The sequence below is a fragment of the Myotis lucifugus genome, unplaced genomic scaffold (genome assembly GCF_000147115.1).
Source record: "Myotis lucifugus unplaced genomic scaffold, Myoluc2.0 scaffold_53, whole genome shotgun sequence".
Lineage (NCBI taxonomy): Eukaryota > Metazoa > Chordata > Mammalia > Chiroptera > Vespertilionidae > Myotis > Myotis lucifugus.
Window position 1 is genome coordinate 4,198,380 of NW_005871101.1, and position 18,550 is coordinate 4,216,929.

Below are 18,550 nucleotides of genomic sequence, written 5' to 3' on the forward strand. Positions count from 1 at the left end.
CCTGCTCAGCTGGATGGATCCTCCCAGCAGCACTCATCCTCAGTAGTCCTGCAGGGCCAATCTCCAGAGAACAGGCCAGGAACCGATGGACCAGTGCTGCCAGCATCATCCTGACAGTGCTGCTGGTCTCCTGGAAGTCAACCTCGAGCACCACAGCCACTTCTCCTCCCTAGACACTCTGCAAGGAAGAAACAATATAAAAGCTGCCTCCAGGTGGCTCCCAATAACCAGTGTGAATGTCAGCAGGAAGGATCAGGATCCCGGGCCTGCAAGGGCATCCCACCACATGCTGGGAGGGCCGATCGCATCCCCGCCCCCCCCCCCCCACCACCACCACCAATTCCACTTGAGACCTCACCCATGCACAAATTCATGCACCGGACCTCTAGTATTAAATAATCCATTCCCATTTACAAGAGACCTGCCTCAACAGAGGAAAAGATGCACTATTCTCTTCCAATTTCCTTGGGTTGTATGGCCATGTGGGAGGTCCAGTTGTTATGGTGGAGGAACATGGTTAGGCTACGTGCTTATCCACAGATTGTCCTCTGTTCTAGCACCATTTCCTCTTTAGTTCTTCATGTGTAGAAAGGCCTAACCTTGTAAACACAGGGGTGACCTCCAAACCAATCATTGTACTCTGTCTTCTGGGATTTCTGTGCTGAGACTGGACAAGAAATATGTTTTCTGGTTGCTCTGGGGAGGACAGGAAATGTACATCTGTAGCTATCAGGGGTCATGCTCCCCATGACACGGAGAAAACCCAGTTGCTGCAGGAAGGAATGAAAGAAGGCACAAAAAGGACTGCATTGCAGTCTCAGGAGAGAGGGAAAGGGAGGGAGACAGAGAAGGCCATAAAGAAAGAGAATGCTGTTTAAATTCCCAGGTTCTGATTTCCTTTTATTTTATTTGCCAAAAAAACTCCCTCTTGTTTTTTTTCTTAAGCAAGTTTGAGGTTCTTTTCTATCACATACAACCTAAAGAATACTGACTGACTTTATTATATTTTTCTTTATGTGGCAGAATAGTAGAGTGGGAGGAAATACTTTTCATTAACTATTAGTCATTTCAACCTAAATGTAGCAAGTTTTTTGTTTTTTTAATCCTCACCTGAGGATATTTTTCTATTGATTTTCAGAGAGAGTGGAAGAAAGAGGGAAAGACAGAAAGAAATATCCATGTGAGAGAAACACATTGATGGATTGCCTCCTGCACATGCCCCGACCAGGGCCCAGGCTGGGGAGGAGGCTGCAACCGAGGTAAGTGCCCCTTGATCTGTATCGAACCTGGGACCCTTTGGTCCACAGGCCAATGGTCTACCCATGAACCAAACTGGCTAGGGCTGTAGCAACTTTTAATAAATAATGGCATGCTGTTTGCCAACCTCTTGATTGCCGTTTTCTCTTGGATCTGGCTTTAATGCCCCAATAATCTGTGATAAGAGTTTAGGGATTATTGTAATAAGGTTAAAAAATACTTGTATATCCCCCATTTTTAGTCTACACCAAAGATTGACAAACTTTTTTTTTTCTGTCCAGATAGCAAATCTTTTAGTCCTTGTGGGCCATAGAGACTCTTTTGAAACTACTCACCCTGCTGTTGACTGTGAAAGTAGCCAGAGACACTACATAAAGGAATGAGCATAGCTGTGTTTCAATAGAACCTGATTTACACAAACAGAAAGCATGCTGGATTTGGCCTGAAGACTGTAGACACCTGTTCTATAGGATGCAAATGCTTGCTATACAAGCAATGATTTCAACAGAAAACAGAGCATTTTGAGATCTTCAGATATCTACGCTTTCTGGTTCTCTCCCATAAACCTTTCCATTTTAAGTTGGCAAGTGTTCAACATTATCTTAGCTGCTGCATTAATACACTATTTTAAGTAATTGGAAATGAAATTCTTTTGTCCTTTACCATCTTGGCTGACCTTGTTCTCACCATTCCCTCTGTGGTACTAATGGAGCTTGAAATTAAATGTCATTTCTGTTTATCTGTTAACACATACACAGCATTCCCCATAAAGTGAATATCTTTTAAAGAACTGATTCATTGGAAAACATGGATTTGAGCAAGATGAGATGACTTCTTTTGGTCTGGTATGTTTTTCCTCTTTTTAAGACTTAAGGTATGGTAACACATAATCATGCCTGCTGGTTAATATGTTAACAATAATCAAATTTGTTATCTCAACTCAGAGTTTTTTGGGTTCTGTAAGTATCTGATTCCTGTTAAGTTTATGCATCTCTGTGGAATTTTTGTAGACTATTTTTTCCCCATAAAGGCAATGAAAGCACCTCTTATATTCTCTTAATCTTGGCCAATTATCTCCTGTGGTTTTAAGATTTGTTCATGAAATCTTTGAGAATCTTCTTTTCAAGAGGTGAAGTCTAGTGTCCCTTCCCTTGAGCATGAGCTAGACTTAGCTACTGGCTTCTGACAAATAAAATTAAGGGGAAGCCAGGGTGTGTGACTCAGAGATTAGGTCATAAAAGACATTGCCGCTTCCTCCATGCTCTCCTGGAAGCCAGCAACCATGTTTTGAGGATATTCAATCAGCCTTATGTCGAAACCTACATCCACGTGGCACAAAATCAAGGCTTCTGGCCAACAGCCTGTGAGGAACTGAGGACTCCTGCCAAGAGCCACATGAGCGAGATTGGAGCGGACCCTCCAGCCCCAATCAAGCCATCAACTACAACTTGATCGTAACCTCATTAGAAGCCCTGAGCCAGAACCACCCAGATAAGTCATCCTCAGATTCCTGGCTCTCACAAACTTTAGATAATAAATGTTCATTCTTTTAGGTTTTGAAGTAATTGGTTACACAGCAGTAGATGCTAATGCATCTTCTAAGGAGTGTTTATGGCTCAAAGTGGAGAGGCCAGTGGTGAGGATGATGTGCAGCTGCACGGTGTACCCGGGCATCTAGCCAGCTGCTCTGCTGGGAGCCAGGCCCAGATGTGCTGGTGACGGGAGGTGGGGTTCAACTTCATGAGTTGAGTACATTTAAGCTAATTTCTTTGTTCAAAAGTATTATATTCTTTGGGACAGATATTAGTGGCCTCTGATATAGTAGTTCACACACTTGGAGAATTTCTAAAGTAGTGATATAAGGGTCCCACTCCCCCAGACTTGGAATTAATTGCACCAGGGTGTCTGCTGGGCATCGGGATTTAAAAATTCCCCAGGTGCTTCTTTTGTGCAGCTAAGACTGAAGACTAGTGTTTTTGAAGTTAGAAGTTGGAAAGAGTAATGTTCCCTCCCCTACATCTCTCAACTAAATGGTAAATCACAATGAAAGCAAGTCTCGTACCAAATTTGCAAAGCGAATATTCACAGGCAAACCCGATATTAAACTTCTCTGAGTCTCCATGAGTCACTGACCCCTCTGCCTTTAGGCATTCTTACAGGCACGGGGCATGATGGATTTGCTCAGGACAGGGCTCATAATACGGCAGGATCAGAATTCAGCGAAACTTCCGGCCAGGTCCTGCAGTCTTCCCTCAGGAGTCCCAGGTCCTTCTGCAGTGGTGCTCAGTCCTCTTTGTGGGAGGGTAGAGGTACCTGTACAGGACTTCCTTCAGCTCATCCACATAATTTAAACACCATTCATTTATAGGATGAAAAAAAAGTCTTTAATAGCCATCATCCTACCTAACAAAACAGTGTTGAATTTGTGTTTCTCAACTAAACCCCACTTATCTTTCTAGGAGTTGCATCTCAATTCACTAAGTTTTCCAAAACAAAAAAAACAAACTTTGTCCTTGAGTCTGTCTTCTCTCCCTATAGATGCCACCAAAATATTCTTAAGTTTGCCCATTTTTCTCCAACCCCGCTAACCTGATTCAGACCCCTGTTAACTTTTACCTAGACTATTGTAACAGTCCCTAACTACTCCCTACCAACCCCTACAATATGTCTTAGTGTGTTCTTTCTAAAGTTACCACTAGCACTACCCCATCACAGAATGATTTAATAAAATTGCTATTGCACATAGGAAAAGTCCAAACTCCTTAATATGCTGATTTGGGCTGCAGAAAGTAAAAGAACTTGTGATAGCAGCCTCTGAAGTGTAGGCCCTGCTGACTGCACCCATTTCACAGCCTTGGATGCATGAAGAAAGCCCTGAAGAAACTTTTAAAAACACTCCAGCCCCATCCCCAGTCTAATTAAATCAGAAACTGAAGGCAGAGCCTGGGCATTGGTATGTTTTATAAGCCCCTCAACAAGTCATGATTGGCAGGGGTTGGGGTGGTGAGGTGGGGTGACCCTAAAGGGATAGTACACATGAGGGCATTTTTTAGGTAGCTTTGAGAGTGTTATGCAAATTTATACATGTATTCACACTCATAACTCTGTAAAACCAAAGGAAAAAAAGTCAGTGTTATTGAATGATAATTAAACAATAAAATATTATAACTATTACATTCTTTTTGAAAGCTTCAGATAATCCTAATATACAGCCAGGGCTGGGAGTCACTGGGTTAGGTTGTTACAAGGGCTGATTCACTATCTGTGGGCTGTGCATTCAGAGTTAGGGCACCACCAGCGTTAATCTCCTAAGTTAGCAAGCCTCCTCTAACTACACATATGCACACACCCACGTATATAAGCACGCATTTTACAGTAACTTATAAATACCATAATAGTGAGATATGGCTGTCTTACCAGAGTCGCACTGGAGAATTTCAGAACATTGTGGTGGTGAATTGCACGAGTCAATAGTTCTATTAATCTCTCTTCTTGGAGGAAAAAACTCATAATGCAAAGGCTTTGCTTCAAAATGATGTTTCTCAAACTCATAAACTGTGGTTTTTATAGAATAACAGAGAATCCCAAAAGGAGGAGAGTTTGGCAGTTTAATTAGTTTCATTTCTGAGTAGGTTTACAGGAAGAAATAAATGCATTTATATCACAAAAGCGTGTGCATGAATATGTGTGTATTATGGAAATGAAGTAAAAGCTTCAAAAAACAATTCACGTCTTTTCCTATTTTATTCTACTTCATGGAAGTGTTGATCATGACTCAGGATCTTGACATCACAATGGGCTAATGTTGAGGAAAATCCCAGTTAAACACTTTGGGAGCATACAAGCAGGTGTCTATGCGTCTTTCTACCGAGAGGAAGGAAGTGGATAGGACTTTAATGCCTGGCAGCACCCTTCTTTAGCTTTCTGAAGTTAGACACGGTTCTTGATCTTTATGTGCCCGCATTTGCTCACTTGTGCAATGAGAAAAAATTGCAGCAGCCTTCAGTTTGGGATTGGGATCACTGCACCCTCATCTGACATGCCTAGCTCCTACCCTTCCTGCCTCTACATTTAAATGAAGACTCACTGAGAAAGAGACTCCACATGAAGACCTGAACTATTTCTTAGCTTGGAGGCCAGTACACTGGACCTGCATTTAGTGTCTTTTTCCTTTGAATGATGTTATGCGGAAGATAGGTCTTATCAGAGCTTTTATAGAAAATAGTCAAAGAGCTTAAAAACATTATAAATTCTTGCCCTAGCCAAGTTTGGCTCAGTGGATAGAGTATCAGCCTGCAGGCTGAAGGGTCCTGGGTTTGATTCCGGTCAAGGGCACGTACCTCGGTTGCAGGCTCCTCCCCGGCCCGAGCCCTGGTCATGGCATATGCAGGAGACAACTAATCAATGTGTTTCTCTCACATTGATATTTCTCTCTCTTTTTCCCCTTTCTCTTCCACTCTTTCTAAAAATCAGTGGAAACATATCGTTGGGTGGGGATTAAAACACACACACAACAGTATAAATTCTTTACTCCCCCAGTGACTTGGGAAACTGGGTAAAGGCAGAAGAAATTGCACAGTTCTGGCCAAAGAGGACTGCGATCCAAGTTGATCTGTCTCATGCACATCCCTACTTTAAAATAACCAGGAAAGTTGCACTTACAGATTTATCTTATGGAAAATCAGTAGAAGTATATGAAGGGAAATGAGATGATTATTCTGGTTAAAAAAAAATTATACATGGAAGGGGCGACCACAGGAGCAAGCGTATGTTGTTTTCCTTGCTGCTGGTTGGATTCCTCACCATTCACTCACCTTCTAGTATTCCCAGGGCATCTGCGGACCTGGAAAGCTAGGCAGTTTATTCACTTTCTAAAACTTTGGAGACATGGAGAAATATGCTATGTGTACGGGAATGTAAATCATGCAAACGCAAGTGAATACCAAGAAGTAAAATTACAAGCCCAAGTAGCTACTTCATGCAGTCTCTGGTTTCTGTTATTTGGGGCAGGAGCAGGGATGGGTGTTGTCTCATGGCAGCCAGTCTTGCTACTTGGTCACAACATGGACAGTCGTCCAAATTCATGAACATGTGTGTTTACCTAGTGTCTACTCAAACCAAGACCAGGAACTTTTCCAAGACATGGAGGATAGTGACCCTGCAAATTCTGTGGTAAATTGGGGCAAGTCAATGTATTTAAATCTCCAAGCTGTCTTTTAGATGAAAAAAGCTATCAAAAAGACTAATCCTGAAAGAAAATCTGGTGTTGGTTTGCAAACTCAGGATTTCCTGTATGAGATATGAAACAGGCCCTGGTACATGAGGGCAAGGAGAAGCAGACGAAAGAGACAGGTTAATAAGCAAGGGAACTTACATAGGAGGCTCGTCTTGGGTGGCTTAAAGACCAATAGATGTCTGCACCAGTCCTCCAGATTCTTAAAAGTTTATAGAGAAGCCTTAGCTGCATTCAGTCAAGTATACCATCCAGATGGTCTCAACAACACACTGCTCTCTCAAGGCTGCATCCTTGAAAAGTCTCCGGCTCTGAGAATGGCAGGAGGAACATCCATTCCAAGGACAGGGGAGGTGGGGGAGGAGGCTCTGACTGCCCGGTCTTGCTCATGGGTCAACCAGCAGTCACATCCTCTCCAAGACCTCCTCCAACAACAGGAGAATGTGGCATTTGACATGCGACAAAATTACTAATATGGCTAAAGAGCACAATACATGTTCAATAAGACAGAAATTTGTATTGGGAGGAAAGTCAGCTATCACACAAATTTGGAAAGGGAGAAAATGTTAATGTTGAACCTGAAAGTGATAGGTTTAATCTTCCTAGGGCGGTGCAGGAGGGGACTTCAAAAAGAAATCTTGGCTTCTCACTTTGAAATGCACTTGAATGTAATGTGTACACACACTTTGCAGTTTTGACTTTGCATACTACCATTGGTTACACCACGGGACAGCCTGGTTCAGGAACATCTCTGTCTGAATTATTTTGCATTAAAGTTCAAAGACTATGACCTCTTGCAAACCCTAGGAGGGGTCATAATCTTTTATCCTCATAGATTGCTGACCCTGATATCTTTCTAAATGGGTGAGTAACTTTATTCTGCACCCTGACTTTGGAGCAGGTTTCAACAGCCCCTGGGAGCCTCTTCTGTCCTCCCTCTTCAAGGCATCGTGGCTCCCATTGCCACAGAGCTGTGGGAAGGCACATGCGCACTACCAAGGCTCCTGGGATAGAGACTATGATTCTAATTGCTCTCCTCTGCTTTTCCCTCCTTCAGCTTCATATCTATAAATCCTCTTGTTTTTGAGGACAGAAGAGCTGAATTAATAAATATCTAGGCATGTAGCATAACAGGGGCTTATGTGGGCTTTCATCCTTTTGGCATTTCCCTGTGGTCTGTTCTCAGCCTTGAATTATTGTGTGTTCCCTATTTATAGGCAAATTTGGCCGTGGCCCCTTTCTTTCCACCCTACCCCACCTTCTTCTTACACTAATAGCCTGGTAAAGTCAATAGCTGTGAGTCAAAACTCAGTGTGAAGGACCAGCTGGCTCCTGGCCAACATCGATGGTTTCCTGACCTTTCTAAAACAAAATTCATATCATAAGAGCAACAAATAAGAGAAAGTTTACACTAAGCTAGGAACTGGCTTCTGGAAGGAATGTCAATGTTATGCCTTTTGTTTTCAAATAGTTTAGAAAAGCAAACATTCCATGGCTGGATGTCAGTACTAATTTTTATGTAATGTATATATTCCAGAGAGTTCTCCCATGTCATATAGAATTCTCAGTAGCCACTTAACATGACCATAAAGATTAGCAAATATATTCCATGAAAATTGTATGGTATAGCGCAGTGATGGTGAACCTATGACACGCGTGTCAGAGGTGACACACGAACTCATTTTTTGGGTTGATTTTTCTTTGTTAAATGGCATTTAAATATATAAAATAAATATCAAAAATATAAATCTTTGTTTTACTATGGTTGCAAAGATCAAAAAATTTCTATATGTGACACGGCACCAGAGTTAAGTTCGGGTTTTTCAAAATGCTGACACGCCGAGCTCAAAAGGTTTGCCATCACTGGTATAGCGTTAATTTTATGTGTATCTTAGAGACTGATATAAGCATATTACCTGTTTTAATGAAGAGGTAATTCATATATAGAATTGATGAATTAAGAGGTAATACAACATTTACTTGTCTATATATATCAGCCCACAATTTGAAGGGAAATTATTCAATTATTATATTGCCTCTCCAATACTTTTTTTCTGCTTAGAAACTATAATCATGAATTTACCTTATATAAGAAAAAATAATTAACTGTAATTTGTATTTTGTTGGCTAGAATAAAGATGTAGTCAGCACCTTCATCTCACATTCATATCTTTCTCTATCTCCCCATGGATACAGTTTCAGTATAGTTTTAAATCTAAAGGTGATGCCAACAGCAAGTAAAAATTTCTAGTGATTCATACACACTTAAATCTCAATTTGAAAAAAAATTCCAACTATAATTATTACTTTTGTACCAATTAAGAACCAAATATTTCTTCTTGTGGCTCAGAAATTCACTTAACTTCTTAAGGGATAATTCTTAGAAAGCCAGGGAATTATTAAAATAAAAGAAATAGTCATTCTAGGTTCCATTTAACGTTGTGATTATTTTTAAGTTTATTTGAGCTATATTTTCAAAATTTAATGCAGTTGTCAAATGATAATCAGAAGCAAAATCTTAATACAAATAATTTTTGTTTGTCCTTATTTCAAACTGAAAATATTACTGGGATAAAAAGTGGAAACTTGTGTGAGCAAATAAAACAAATGGTGAGTGTTTTTGTATAATTACAAAATGGCTTCATATAGTCAGACTTTATCAATTTTTTTCTTTTGTCACCTAGTAAAATAATTGCCAGATTCATTATTCAATAACTTAACATTTCATTAATAAATGGGTTATATGGAGCATTTGAAATTATTTCCAAAGCTATCATCTTCTTTATGAACAACTGAGAAAGAAAGGTCATCTCTTTGAAAAGACTATAGGAGTCGATCTGTCTTGCCTTTCACTGAAAGTTCTATCAAGTTAATTGTGCAATATGAGAAGCCTAAAGCACTATCTGTCAGGCAGAAATGAAATGATTTATTATTGTTAATGTTAATGGAGAAAATATAATATTAGTTTCATATCACTGTATAGCAACAAATAATTAACTGGCAGAGCTTGAGCTTATTCAAAAGTTTGAGATATTTAATATTGCTTTGAAAAGTAATCATTTTAGATAAATTAAGACCATGTATATTTATAATAGAAATAAAAATACTGATATTTATAAAATAGCTTTTTTTCTACTAATGTCTAAACAATTGAGGCATCTGTGAACTTCTAACAATAAACAAATATTAAAATTTGACATTAGTGTCTATATTACTTTCCTAAGGCTGCCATAACAAATCACCACAGACTAGATGGTTAAAATAATAGCCATTTATTCTGGAGCTTCTGAGGGAGAATCGGTTCCATTCCTCTCTCCGGCTTCTGGTGGTTGCTGGCAATTCTTGGCGATCATTGACTAGAGATGCATCACTCCAGTCTCTACATGTCATCACATGGTGTTTGCCCTGTCTCTCTTTCTCTGTATCAGTCCATTACATTCTTCTAAGGATGTCAGTTATTACATTTAGGACCCAATTAATCCAATATAATTTCTTCTTAATTAATGTTATATTCAGAGACCCTTTTTCAAAATAAATTTACATTCTGAGGTCTGGGAAGACATAAATTTGGAAAATAGAATATTCAACCCTTCCTAATATTTTAATATTAGAAAGAAAAAATTAATAGTTAAAAAATGGCTCAGAATATGTTTTTGGTATTCATGTGCTTGAACTGGCAGTTAAACAATTTTATTTGGGAAGTATGCTGTTTCATTTTCATTAAATTTTATCTGACTAAAGAATTAGAGAATAACTTAATACTTACTATTTTTAGAAAATGTTGGTATAGTCTCCATTTACTTAATCAGAAACTATCAATAAATATTTATTGAACCTTTACTATGCCCAAGGCACATCTTTGGTGACTATTGGTATTTCATTTATCTGAAACATGATTACTATTGATTAAAATATTTATTATATCCATTCTTGGTTGTTTGCAATACGTATAAAGTGCAAGGGATATTGGAATAGGAAAAAAATACATAGTACTTTCTTCAAAAGCTTTCAAATAAAGATATGCTGTGTTATAAAGAGGGAGGGGCAGTTTGGTAGGTGAGGGCATGCTAGGCTGCTACTTGTGAGCCAGGTAATCATGGGCAGGTTAGCAGACCTCATCTATAAATGAAGGATGTAATATTTGTATCTATCTTAGAAGATTATTAGGAAGACTAAGTGAACAGATGCCTGAAGAGTGTTTAGAGCCATTCCTAAACACAGGAATCTTTGTTCAAGTTTTAACTATTGTTACAAGAAAATTTAGCACATATACATTTTTAAGATTGATGTGGGACAATATTGTAAAGGCCAAAGTATTTTCCAGAAAATGGATTCCAGCGAATACTGGCCAACTTGGTAGCTATAAACAAATTATTTGCAATGGTAATTGATTTTCTTAATCAAATTTGTAGGAATTGTCTATTTCAAAGTAATGAGTGGTTTCTGCTTGCATAATGGAATGATTTATTCTGGAGTTCAGTTTGCTCTTAAAAGTAGCTCAGATTAAAAAACTTAAAATATTTGAATAATATTTTTGTTTTTGTTTGTTTGTTTGCTTTGCAGCCACACCAAGTTGTTTATCATTCTCCATTACCCAATATTCTTGTTCCCTCATGAATTTGAAGCTCAATTGTACCAATTGTTAAGTAGTCTAAACCCAATCTAGTTACAAAAAAAAAAAATTAAAAACAGTTCCTTCTGGAAATCCTCATCAACCTTTTTATGGGAAAAAAACAAACTCTTCTTTCTCTAATACTCTAACTTAGGAGAACACAGGTCAACAAAGAAGGGAAGTACACTGGCCAGTATGCTGAAACTGACTGGTGGGTATCTGTGGCCCAGAGAGGATTCCCCCAAAGACTGATGTGATTCATTACCAACTAAAACTAATAATGACAGCATTACAATCACAGAGCCTCCTTCCAAGAAGTTCACGATTCACCTACACACACTCAATTCTCATGCCATCTCCCATCAAGGCGGAGAATAGGGGCAACAAGGTGTTTTTGTTTTCTTTTTTTATATCCTGTGTGTTTGATTGCCTCCTCCTCTGAGGTACTGTAACAACTGTCATAATAGAAGTCTGGACTTCCCCGCTTTTACATCATAAAAAAGGCACTGGCTAGAGCAAAATTAGATTGTCACCTTGAACATGGTGGTCCTGGGTTTCTGTCTCCAAAGAGAATCCACTACTGGGTCGACTTCTCAGACCTACTGGGCTTCCTGGGACATCTCCTGCCACAGACAGAAACAGACTGCCCTGAAGCAGTTGAGTTACCCTGATTTTAATGTTTTCTTTTCCCAGCCCAGCCAACCTATTGTATGTCATATGAAAACCTTTTGGGTGATGATAACCTTTTCCTTAGGAACTAAATAGTATATGGTATTTTCAAAAAAATATGTTTGGAATAAGTTGAGGGTCTGGTTAAAACAGTGTTTGTAAAAGGTTGGATCTAAATGTATACTTAGAAATAATAGATTCTGCATCCCCATCTTTAGTTTCAAATTTAAAAGTAAGTAAAAACCAAAGGAGGACATTATTTCTATGTAAATTTAAGTGCCTATGGATGATATTAAATCCTTTAATGAGGAACTTAATTCTATAATATAAATCCTTGGGATTAAAGGTTTATAAGCATGGCTGATAGCCCATTAACTTTTTAATAATGTTATAATACCCCAGGAGGAAATTAGCACTGTCCTTAAAGATCATTAGCACAGTCTGCCTGTTTTCCCGACGTTTTTGTCATGGTGACTTTTGATTCTAAGAGTCTTTTATGGTTGTTTCAGGAAAATGCTTTATTGTAATCCTATTCATTTCTGAGCATAAGATCACTTAAGTATAAATTCCTCTGTTGCTGGAACTATCCCTCTTATAATTACAGCAAATGTCTCCAACTTTATAAAATGATAATGAAGGTTTAATGGCTCTCTTCACTCTCTTCACTCTCAAGGAAAAAAAAATCATTAGCGATATAGGGACTTTGCTTTCTCTGTAAAGACAAAAACAAAATTGACCTCAGCCCTCAAGAACTTTAATCTTTCAATGGTTAATTGGATATTATTCTTACTTGTTTCTATCTGTTTTCAAGGGTCCTCAAATTTACTGATTAAAAATTAGCAAGAAGAAAGAAGGAACAGAGTCATGACTTGAAGCATGAAAAAATTAGGACATCATAGCTCAAGAGCTTGCTTTAGAATAACAGTTGGAACATTATAGGCACTCAACAAACTGGGCAATATTTGTTGAATGAATGAATGAATGAATGAATGTCTCACACTAATCAGCTCTTCTCTCAGTGTTTTGGTAATCCTAATACATTGATTAGGAAATGCTATTTGAATGTAAAGTAATAATGCAAAATAGTTTTTCTGATTTTTTTTAGATCATACAACAGAGAAGAAAAAAATGTGCACATCCTTCCTTCTTCCTTGAGTAAATCATTAAGATTCAGATTCTTTCCAATTTCAGAAATGATAATATTTGCTTTATCTTCCTCACCTGAGTATTTAAGAATCAAATGAGATAAGTTCATAAGAATGCATCATAAACGCATTTTGGGTTATTACTCTTTGAGGGAATATCAATAATTTCCTTTAGAACACTTTTTTTCTCATTCCAGCAAGTGATCAAATCTCTACATATGGATAAGGAGATGCAAAGCAGAGGTGCATGTGTATATTTTATTAGTGGAGTAGTATGGATCAGCGATCCTGAACTTATCAGTGTGCATTAGATTCACCTGGACAGATTTCACAACATACCTGAGTCTGCATCTTGCTCTAAGAAATTCTGATTTAATTAGTCTAGATAAGGCCCAGGTATTGATATGTTTTTAAAGCTCTTGAGATGATTCTGTATATAGCTAGAGTTGAGAATTACTATTGTAGACTAAAGTTAGGGGTGGGGAGAGATAAAAGGGGAGGAAGATAGAACTCACATTTTTTTCTATATAAATTCAGTAATATTTACTGAATATCTATTATGTGCCAGACACTGTTTGAGGCATTGGGCACATATTGATGACTAACATAGACAAAATCCTTACCTCCTCTTGAGTTTACATTCTAATTGGGAGGGGAGACAATAAATAAATACAAATTTCATTGATCTTAAGATACATACATTTTCCACAATTTAATATCTCTAAAATCATTAAGCAGTTTACAGCAGATGTAATACGAAAGTGTTGCAACATATAGCTATTAGACAATTTTTTTCTTAGTGGTAAATAGAGTAATGATACATCTTATAATCTTTGAGGTCTTAAATTCAATGGAATATAATATAATTTTAGATAGAGTCAAAGAAATAATTTCTCCATAATCAATAAAATGTCAAGTCACATAATCCAAAAGTTAAATATCTCAATTAACAAAGGAAACATGAATAAATTGCTCACCTAGATCAACACCATGATTCCTTCATGAAGGGTTTGCTTCCCTGGATTGACACTGTAACTTCTATATATTTTACTGAACAAATATTGTGAAATTTTAAAATGTATAGTACCAGATTTGGGGCACAATTTTCAATGAGTGTCTCATGTTTCTCCACATCTTGAAAAGAGAGTCCTAAATGTGCTTTGTTTCAACTATCTTTTCAAGGTTATTTATCTAGTAAATAGCCTTGTAAGACAGAGATAGTGTTCCCCTCCAGAGCAAAGGGCTGGCATGCTTGCTGTCTGTATAATAAAAGGTAATGTCTCCCCCTGAAAGAAAGGACATGCATCTTATTGGCCATTATAAAAGTTTCAGGTTCTCTAAGCTCAGAGTTCTTCTCGTATAGCACATCGTGCTCATGTTCAGTTATCACCTGACCCCTCTGCAATGCCCTTTGGGAATGGGTGTTTAGGGAACCAACACAAAAGATGCTAAAACTCTGGCTACCACAGGCATACCTCAGAGTTATTTTGAATTTCGTTCCAGACCACCATATAGTGAATATAAATATTCATAATATTCATAAAGTGAATACTGCAATAAAGCAAGTCACACACATTTTTGGGTTTCACAGTGTATATAAAAGTCATGTTTAGATTTTACTGTCATCTATGAAATGTTTAATAACATTGTGTCTAAAAAACAATGAATGTATTTAATTAGCAACACCTTATTGTTAAAAAATGCTAACCACCATCTGAGGCTTCAGCAAATCATAATCATTATTCTGGTTGAGGGTCTTGGGTTGATGTTGATGGATGATGGCTAATCAGAGTGGTGGCTGCTAAAAATTGACTGTGACAATTTCTTAAAATGAAACGATGAAGTTTGCCATGTCAGTTGACTCTTCTTTTCATGAACGATTTCTCTATAGTATGTGATGCTATTTGATAGCATTTTACCCACAGTAGAATTTCTTTCAAAATTGAAGTTATCCCCTCAAACTCTGCCACTGCTTTAACAAGGAAGTTTATGTTAATGATCCAAATCCTTTGTTGTCATTTCAACAATCTTCACCAGGAGATTTCATCTCAAGAAACCAGTTTCTTTCCTCATCCAGGTAAAGCAATTCCTCATACATTAAAGTCTCATCATGAGATTGCAGTAATTCAGTCTCACTTTCAGGCTCCGCTTCTAATTCTAGTTCTCTTGCTGTTCCCACCATATCTGCAGTAACTTCATTCTCTGAAGTCCTGAACCTCTCAAAGTCATCCATGAAAGCTGGAATCAACTTCTTCCAAACTCACCCGAGAAGAGTCTAACATCTGCCTTGGAGTGAAACTTCCAAGAAGGCTGCTGTGAGGTTCCTTAAAGAGATAGAGATCTGGAATTCCTGACCACCACAGAACGTGCATGCTTGACAGAGATCAGTCTGAGCCTGTCCCTCAGGGCTGCAGATTCCCTGGCAGCCAGGTAGCCGGAGAGGCATCCTGATTAATGTAGATCACCCATATTCGACAAATAGGACCTGACAGTTATGAAGACACATATTCGCTTAAGGTCAGCTCACCATAGACAAATATCACTATTGTCCTCATTTATAGATGAGGAACCTAAGGCTGAAAGAAATAAGTGATTTGTCAAGGTGACAAAAAAACAAGTCAGAGGCAGAGCTGGGGTAGAAATTTGAATATCTTTCTGACATCCCTTTCCTTGCACTTAAAGCTGGTGAAAAAAAGATATGCCAACTTGTATTATTCTAACCATGGGAGAAAATAGCACCAAATCAAAAATTATGCATTAAAAACCCCCAAAAGAAATTATACGAAAAATATTACTAATAATTGATGGGATCATGGGCAATTGTTTTATTTTCCACTTTTCTGTAGTTATTATAGTTTCTATAGCTAGCATTTTCACACATATAAAGAGTTTTTTTCTAAACTTTGATTTTTTTAAAAAAATATTTCTGGCTGAAGCAAACTGTTTTGTCAGTGTTCCTCAAAATAGTATATGTAGAGATAAAAATACACTCTTAAGTAAAATAAAAATTCTTCTTGTGTCGTAGTTCTGAAACATATATGCTGTTGACAGAATTTTTGAAATACACAAAATCTCAGCCAATATATTATTTATTCTATTGTTAGAGTATTTTAATTTTTTATACAGTAATTCATTTTTAAAGAACAGAATATTGGTTTTAGTGACTAAAATATAGTGTTGCTTACTATTTTAAAGCCACATCAGAAGAAATGTTTAAAAGCAATAGAAATAAATCTAACCTCTGTGTTCTACTTTAAATTTCCTTTTACATAGTTTATGTGCATTGCAAATCTTGCTAAGAATACCTTGGATGAAAGAGGGGGTTATATTTATGTTTCCGGTTGTTGTTAATAATGGGAGAGGAGAGCTCTTCACTTATATGCTCTCTGGGTTATTTTAAGCTGATGAGTTGGAACATTGTAAATATGTATATGACTGACACTGTGGATGAATAATGCCAGTATAGTGACAATCATTATCCGAAATTGCTTTAAGTAGAGCGGTTGCTCACTGAGTTTTGTATTGTTACTTTACCATGTGCAAGATATTTTAAAATGTAGCTTTATAGTGATGCTAAGGAAAAAAAGAAGTCAGGCAATATGATGGTAGAATTTTGTTTGTGAATAAGGGAGGAGAGAGTGAAATGACAACCTCTCTATTTCTCTGATTCTTGTCTCTCCACTTATACATGTGCATAATTATTTATGTTTACATATGTGTGTTCGAACTATGCTTTTATATATTTTGATACATTTCAGTAAGTTTGAGGACATATTCTGATCTTGATAATAAAAAGACAACAGCAGTATTACAATACCAATTGCTAGAATTGTGTTCTGTTGCCTACACAATGTCATCTGGACTATTTCTAGTTCTTCAATACAAAAGTCAATTAATACACGATTATGTTTTTAACCTGTTACAGGTGTATGAAGACCTTTCTTTGGTGGTGGCGGTTAGAAAATTAAATATGTGACAGCTCATTTGAGACTAACAGAGAAATGGATAAAATTGCCTTTCAGGAAAAGAGATTGGAGCCTCAGTGGAGGCCAGCTGACTGATGAGGGGTGTAGCTCTAGCCAAGAGGGACCACTGAGTCCCCGCCAGAGCTCAGAATCCAGGGGTTTTGCTGCCACCTGTTACAGGCTGAGGGGACGTAAGCCAGGGAAAATGTGCAAAAAATACGACTGTGCTGGTAGTCTTTGGCTTGTTAGAGTCAAATATGTCCACTGGACTGCCAGGGATGCTAAATAATAGCTTCTCACTGTTTCTCTGTAGATGCCCTCATTTGAAGTCGGTCCATAGAAAGCCAATGTTATCAATACTGTCATAGAGCACTTGGGGTCCATTGAATTGCTTAATACCTACTCAACCTAAAACACAAGCCAAAAATGAAATACATTTTATACCAAAATGAAAGTGAGGCTAATCTTTGTTTAAATAACTATATAAGAAAAAAACCTAAACTTTATTTGATTTTAAAAAATATATTTTTGGCTGAAGAAAACTGTTCTATCAATGTTCTCTTATTTTTTTAGATATAAATTTATCTGATTAGTTTTTGAACTAACCATAACAATGAACTTTGTTTTCTGTTTCATTGAAGTTTGAAGAACTTTCAAATTATAACTAATTTATATTTTGGGTTCTCTTTCAATAAAATGGACACATTTTAAAATGTGTTATATGTCTCTTTAGTGTGCGCTTAAAATTTCTTTTGTGTGTGTACTGCATTGTTAGTGTTAGATGAAGATTAACTTTCAGTTTCCCAAGCATTTTTGGAATTGTACTGTGTCATAATTAGTTTTTGCATATTTCATTCTGAGTACATGGAAAATTCCTCGAGGGGAGAGATTATTTCTGAATTTTTAAAATCTCTATGATGCCAATGCTATAGTCCTGTATGTAGCTGGACTTCAATTAATACTCTCTAAATTGAATTGAATTTACACATTTAAAAAAGAAAGAAAGGAAGGAGAGAGAAAGAAGAGGAAGAAGGAGGAAAGAAGAAGAGAGAGAGGGATTGAGAGGGAGAGAGAGAAAAGTTGGAGAGAGGCAGAAAAAAAGCAACCAAGATATTAATAGGGGGAAATTTTTCTTTTAGAAAAGATCAGTTTCTTTTGCTTGTTGAAGAAACAACCTTCTTGTAGGCTTCACATGTAAAAAATTAAGGTGGGCTTCCCATGCTGCAGGCAAAATTGACCTGAGATGATGAAAAATTTCTTGACCAGAAAAATGGTTAGAATGATCACACAAAATAAATATAGAAAAAGGGCAGTGATCTCTGTGCTTTTGACAATCATTATTGATTAGGGAACAAAAGAGAAACTACGTTCCAATGTGAGTATAAGAGAGAACAAAGGAGGATTCACAGAGGAGGAGGCAATCACAATGGGGCTTGAAGAGTATTATAGATCTGAGCCTCAAAGGAGAAAAGGAAAGAGAAGGCATTGCGGCAGAAGGTTCGGCATGAGTGAAGGCCAGGACTATGGTGGTGACGGTGGTGGGGTGGGGGTGAATAGGGAATAGCTGATATACAAGAGAGTCAAAATCGGAAAGTAGGCCTAGATTTGAACTCAGGTCTGTTAGATCAATGTTAGTTCTCTTCCGGAGCTTCAAACCTTGCCCTTTAGT